Here is a 7,214-nt window from a genome sequence, read left to right on the forward strand (position 1 = left end):
TATTTTCACCATTTCTGTGCCTGAGAATGCTGATGAGCTGGCACTTCTGGGATTTTTATTGACGTTTACACAGCAGTCTAAAACTAACCAGGCTTTGAGATTTGTTCAGACATAGAGCTAGTACAGAAAACAGTAATTATGCTACTGGGCTTTTCAGTCAGCAGAGCATGCTAGCTCTGTGTGCTCCTAATCACATTAATTATGTGTTCCCTGGCTGCAGCTCACAGCTTGGCATTTGCTGCACAGCTCCAAGCATCCAGGCAGTGCTGCAGTGGGGCTCTGGTGGCAGAAGTGAGATTTATTTATTTTTTTTTGCTCTGTAGAGCACAGTTTCTTAGTGTATTCAGTTGGTGCCCTTTATTCCTTGTGATTTCCTGTTTGTCATCTCAAGTCTTGGTGTTTAAGTACTGTAAATGTCATTTCCATTGATGGACATGAAGCACATTATTCTGGGCCCATTAATTGCAAACACAACCTCTTCTTTTTTGGATTCTGAGGATCATGACTGGGTTTCTTCTGCTGATGTCTTGCATTTTTTTTATTGAAGTATTTGTTTCCTCTGACCTTGCTTATAAAGCATTGACTAGAAAATTACAGTCTTCAGCACAGTTCTGGATTGACAAATGGTAGGTTAGTGGTGATTATCCATCTTTCCACTCTGCTAACCAGTCTTTTACTACTGCTCCCTTCCTATCCCTCCTACCCAATTTTAGGAAACTGGGAACAAGTGGTAGAAGTGCACAATGTTCCTTGAGGCTCATTTCCAATTCCTGGGCCCATCCTTTTACACCAGGAAGTTTTTATGGGTGTTGTTTCTGGCAGGTGTGCTGCTCTGAGTGTGGCACAGCTGCCTCTGCTGGGGCAGCTCCTTCTCCCAGGGGGAATTGCTGCACTTCCACCTTGCTGGGTTTGCTGTGCCATCAGCCAGAGCACTAGAGATGCAGGGTATCAATGCTCGAGAGCATTAAGATATCTTACAGGATCAGCTGAATGACCTTGAGAACTGGAACAGAAAATCAACTTAAAACAGTTTGTGTGAAAAGCCATTTATTTGAGGACTAATAAAAAACAACCTTCTGCTCTAAAGTGGATGCTCATTAGTGACTGAAGAGTTGGAGGGTTTTAATCATGCTTTAATCAGCTAGTATATGATAAAAACATCAAGCTATGTGAGGCAAGGTATTTCTAGTGTAGCTATACAAGTGCCACAGCATTATATAAGCCTCTGCTGTGAGATCTCATCTCGAATGCTATGTACAGCTCTGGCCTGCAATGTGGAGAGGCAAAAAAGAAACTCAGCTGGGGCGAGTACAGAGGAGGACTACACTGCTGAGTAGGAGAATGAGGATCTTTTTTAGGAGGGGCCTGGAAGAGCTAATATAGCAGAATGAATCCTGAGAGGGGCATATGATTTCCCACTTACATAAAAGATAAATGCCTCTCTCTGTCTTGCCTTCCTTCTCCTGATCATAGGCTGGGACTGCTGAAAGTAACTGGTTAATAAATTGTTTGTTAATCCCAGGAATGTGAGGGCAAGGAAGCTGTGGAGGTGTCTCCATTCTCCTTCCACCTCACTGCCAGCTGACCACATCCATCCAAACCCTGCAGCCACTGGCAGGAGCTGTGGAAAACTTCACAAAGGCTCTGGGCTCTCCTGACTATGCTAATTAAGTGGACTCACAATGCTAATTTGGATTATTGGCAAACTAGCCTGTGCCTTCCTTCCCCCTCATCATAAATCTCCCCTCCTGCCACCCAGGTTATTCTGCATGGCTTCAGCCATTGCCTGGCCCTGAATATGTATTTGCTCAATGGAAATGGTTCTGGAATTGTTCATAACTAGATCTCTGTGAGGTGAGGATTCCTGTGGCTACTCTTGTTTTGCTTTAAATTAAATGTACACAGCAGAGATGAAGCTGAGAGGCTGCTGGTTTGGAAACAGGCAGGTGCCAAGGCAATTACACGGGAACATCAAGTTGTGCATGGCTGGGGGAAGATCTGGAGCGTGCTCTGCCAGGCCATGTTCAGGTAGTTTTGCTGTTTGTCTTTATTCCCTCTGGTGGGATTGAGCTGTGTTTTCACCAGGTGTGAATTTTAAATGAGTTGTTAGTGACCCTTTACGAGTCCCTGGAGGGGAGATTCTGTTCGAGCCAGGCTGAGTTTTTAAGATGCATCAGGTGGTTTGTTGTTTGTTTGTTTGGGGGGTTTTTTTTTGTCCCAGAAGTCAAGCTTGTGGCAGCAATACATTCTCAGAGGCGTTGTAAGGAATAAATGGTGGTGGTGGATGGATCAGGAGTGAGTGGCTGCTCTGTGCTGTGTGTGTGCTCTGCCTGGCAGCTGGGATGAGTGAGTGTGTGTGGGCTCTGTGTTCCAGCACCATGGGATTGTCCTTTTAGTGCAACCAGGGTGAGAGTGGAAGCTGCTGAGTCTGATCTTTTCATTCCTAATTCCTGGTGATATTTACATTTGCTGCCCAAGGTGCAGCACAACATCTCGAGGAGGGAACAGTAACTTTCCTTCTGGGTCCTTTTTTTGTCCCCTTTCCTTTGGGCTCCTTGTTTTCCAGCCTTTTTTCCAAGTGGCCACTTTGGAGAAGAGTGGCCACCCCATAAGGCTTCTCCCTTAGCCCCCAGGGATGCTGGGGAGGCTCAGATGGCAAAGAAAGGGAAATTTCACATCACTTTGATATAAAAGGCTTAGGAAAAACGTGAAATGGAGTGGGCTGCCTGCTTCCAAAGCCTGTGTTCATGGGAAGGAGTGGTCTGCAGCATATTAGGCATTATAAATACTGGAGTAGTGCAGTAAATATCAGTAATCTTATTACAGGGAGTGGAAATTCTCTTTAATATATTATCTGTGAGGATGCAAGAGGCCCACAGACCTTCTCGCAGTTTTTAAAGTCTGTTTTTCATGTTTACATTTTTGCATTTCAATCATATGCATATTTAAAAAAAAAAAAGTAGTTTGGATCGCCAGATGGATTTTTCATGAGGTCTGTTATGCATTTTTCTGTGTATTTTATTTGGATATTTAGGTGTCTGTGTTTAGGGGGTAGGGTGTTGTTTGTTTTTAGTTTTTTTCCTGTTTATATTGCATTGATTTGTTGTTAAATTCAGCCTCTGTGCCATGCCAAAAGCGTGCCTTTGGGAGTGTTCCTCAGCTGTTTGTTGTGCTTTTCTTTTTTCCCATCCTTGTAAGTTATTTAAAATAAACTGGACACTTCCACAGGCTTTTTTTTCTTTTTAATTTGTCCCAAACATTTTGCCCTTTAAAAAGAGATTTTAAACAACAACAACAACAAAATTAAAAATTAACAAAACCAAAAAAAAAAAAAATCACCATCCTGATCTCCTTTTTTGTTGCCTGATGAAATTTTCTTTAAGGTCCCACCTGAGGATGTTGCCTCTCATAGGGATGTAATTCCCAGGGATAACCCAGGTTGGGATAAAGGCACTTGGGAGGCTGCACTGCAGAGGATGCACCAGAAATGGGCTCTTTGCTCTGAGAGTTTATCCTCAGGAAAGTTGGCAGAGCAGAGCTGGTTGCTGGTTTATCTGATGGAGAAATGAAAGATGTGAACATTTGTCATGTCCACTCTGACATCACCACTGAGCAATTAAGGGGAAGAAATCTAATTTTTTCTGCCATCAGTTTAGCTCTCGGAATTCCCTCATGGCTTATTGTACAAAAGGCTGAAAAATAAGAGTAATAATCCGATTTTTGTCTGTTTCTAGTGTTTTATGTTTTCCATTAAAGCCTTGCTGCTATGCTGCACTGACTTCTTGAACTGCAGGATCAAAAAATACTCCTGCCTTTGTTTTTGGTGAAGACCGGCTCTGAAAAGGATAAATATTATTGATTGAGGTATTTAATACACTAATGAAACCCACAATTATTGACTGGGTAATTAATATACTGTCTAAAAGTAAAGTTTGACAGCGCATATAGAAAAGCGATATTGACTCGGGCTCCTTTGGCAAGGAGCCTCGCAGGTTTTTATTTATAGACACTGAAACACGTTCTCCAAGTAATGATTCAATCCCACTTTGTGCTTGCCACAAGCTAGAAGCCTGCCCTTCTTCTTGCTGACTGTAAGGCTTTCACATTAGCTGTGGGGAAGGAGAATTTTCAGCCTCCAGCCTCGCTGCTCCTCTGCTGGGTTTTGGGGCTGGAGCTGCTCTATGTGCTCTGCTATTTATTGCAGGGTTTTCCAAGGAGCTTTCTGGTTTTTGTGAGCGAGTTTGAGGGGGGTTTCTAACTTGTTTTTGGGTTTGTTAACCTTCAGTGAGTGGTGAAAGCCTGGGAGACAGCTTGGTGGAGCTGGGAGGGATCCATTGATCAGAGGGTTTTCTCAGCAGAGCTGCGTTTTTGTTCTGCAAGCATCTTATGGGGCAAATGCTCTGCTTTAGGCTCAAGGTGATACATGGTTTTGCTCTCAGCTCAAGTGGCCTTTCCTAAGCCTAGCAGCAAGATTAATCTTTCCCCTGAACTGACAGGTATCTGCAGCCTGAGGTGCGTTCTTGTCTGATTCCAGGGTTTGGTGATGCTCACACATCTCCTTTAGCCCTGCTGCTCTTCCCCTTGCAGTCCAGCCTTGTGTTCTTTGCTGCTGCTCAAGTTGCCAGAGACTGCATTTAGATTGCCAGGAAGCTGAAGCTGCATTTATAAATGGCTTTAAGTTGTTCGTGTGCCCCTGTGAAATGTTAAACTTCTTAGCACCAGGTGAAGTTATTTACATCCAGCTCAGAAGCTGATAATGAAGGTTTTTTTAGATTTCAAGTGATTTTAAAAAAAACTTCCAAATCCCAAGTGTATCAGCTATGTGGTAATTGGAGCTTGTGCTGTCATTAAAAATGACAGCTTTCTCCAAAAACATTCTTAGTGCTTGTAAAATGCAGCTAACATAACCTATATTTAACTTGTATTAGCTAGAATTTCCTTTCTGTGCCTGCTTACTTTCAGAGCTTTGGTGTGAATACCAAGGTCCTGCTCTATTCCTCAACCACGAATTATTTTACCTGGTTGGAAGAATAGAAAGCTTTTAACCAGGGTTGGGCAGAGGGTATCTCTATGATTTTCCCCATAGAAATTTTGTATTATTTTTTTTTCTCCAGCCAGCAAGTAGAAGCCATTCTTTGGGCAGAAGGAAACATTAAGCTCTAATGTGTGTGACAAGAAAGCCCAGGTTGCTAAAGTGTGGGACAAAGCTCCTGTTCCTTAACCTCCTGAACAGCTCTTTTTTTCCTTTTTTTTTTCCCCTTTTTTTTGTCCCTCTGTGGTCAGTCAAAAACATTTGCATGTGGAATCGTTAAGGCTCTGTCCCATAATTGAGATGCTGGGTGGCAATCTGCTCCCCTCCTCCGCCTGGAAGTGTTCCACACAGAGCCCTCTAATTAAACAGAAAATGGTTTGTCATGTGTAACTGCCTCTTCTGAATGTAACAAACTCATTTCAAGAGATGCCAACACCATCTTTATAGCTGTTTTAATAATCTTCTCTTGAATCAGAGAGGGCTCTAACCTCGTATTTCACTTCACCAGCTGTTTATTTTGCTGTTTGCTTGTTGATTTTTTGGGTTGTTTTTATTTTTTCCCTTGCACCGCAAATGTGTAGACTCTTTTTTTTTTTTTTTTCTTTTTTTTTTTTTTTTTTTTTTTCTGTGTGTGTGTGGAAATCCTCATTAAGAGTAACTGAGTTGAAGCCTGTGAAACAGTCAGTCAGGGTTGAGGCTTTTAAGCTTTACTATTTACAGTGGGAGCACGTGCAGGCTTTGGGCTCCGGGCTCTGTCAATCCACGGGGTGGGAGCCCGAAAAAATCTCCACTGCCAGCCCCGTTTTGCTGGGGAATGGAGGTGTTTAGGCACTTTCCAGGGCTGACATCTATTTTGCAGACAGATGTGCATGCCACAGCCACCCTCCACACACGCCTGTAATAGAAACCATTAGCTCCCCGCTCCCCCAGCGCGGGGGAGAGCTGCAGTGTGTTCTTAATGCATGAAGTGTGGTCTGGGTAGGACACAAATAGTGTAGCAGATTACCAGGTGAAATTGGCTTTTACCTCTCCCCCATCCTTCTCAGACACTTGCCTGCCAAACTTCAGCTTTTAAGTCGGTGCTCAAAGAAATTCTCCCTGTGTAAAAGGCCTCTTGCTGCCTTTTAAATTGGCTAATGTTTGGCAGAAAATCCGAATAGCGGGTACAGTTATTTAGTGCCTTCATTACTTACTGCCTGGAGACTTTCTCTGATATTAGTGGCTCCTGTTTATTCAGAGTGTGCTCATGTCTGCCTCTCTCTCCTGACAGCCCTTTTAGGTAAGGGAGGACCTGGAGAGGATCGGGGTGCTGTGGCACAGGCTCTGTGTCCTGGGACAGCACATTTTGCTTGGACAGCTCCCATCTCCTGTGCTGGAAACCCAGACCCTGGCTGGTTGTAACAGCTTCCTGCACTGGTTAGATGAGGAGCAGCGTTCTCCCAACAAGCCACGTTGTTAACATCCAGCTGGGATGTGAAAATCACTTCTAGGTTTATGTCTCTAAATATTGCGAGTATGATGCCACCATCTTCAAAAAGGGAAGGAACAGCAAGCTGACTCCTGTCAGTTTGTTAGAGCATATTTATAACTCAAATGCTAATTCCTGCTCTTGACTCATAATAGCTTCTGAATTCTGAATCTTTAAATTCCGGATCTCGTGTTTTGAGGTTAATCCATTCAGATAGATCGGGAAGCAGAATTTATAATTTGGAGAAGTAATGTCAGTCCTTCTTTGCTTCAGTCAGTCAGTCCATGCTGGCTATAGGTCCCACCAGCAAGCCATTGTTTGACCCTTCCTTATAGACTAGTAAAACCCAACATGTTCATTTTATCTGACTTCATCCTGCTGTTCCCTTCATACTCATACCTTGGCCCATAAGCTTAAGAGTCACAGGAGCTGGCTGTCAGCACACTTGCCTGATTCTGATTTAACTCATTCAGCTTATTGTGAGCCTTAACCTATTTTCTGTGCTGTCTCCAAGTGTACAGCTTCTGCAAAGAGATTAATAATTCAAAAAAAATATATCTTTAGTCTTCAAACCTCTCCCAGGCAGCGGTGCAGACTTAGAGGGTTTGAAGAAAGGAGCGGCATTAATATCCCACCTATCAGTGGACATGGTCTTTAGCATCAGCCCTTAAGCCAGCCTTTGCAGTCAGAGCCTGTGTCACCACAGCTCCTGGC

Source organism: Melospiza melodia, chromosome 21 (assembly GCF_035770615.1).
Source record: "Melospiza melodia melodia isolate bMelMel2 chromosome 21, bMelMel2.pri, whole genome shotgun sequence".
NCBI lineage: Eukaryota > Metazoa > Chordata > Aves > Passeriformes > Passerellidae > Melospiza > Melospiza melodia.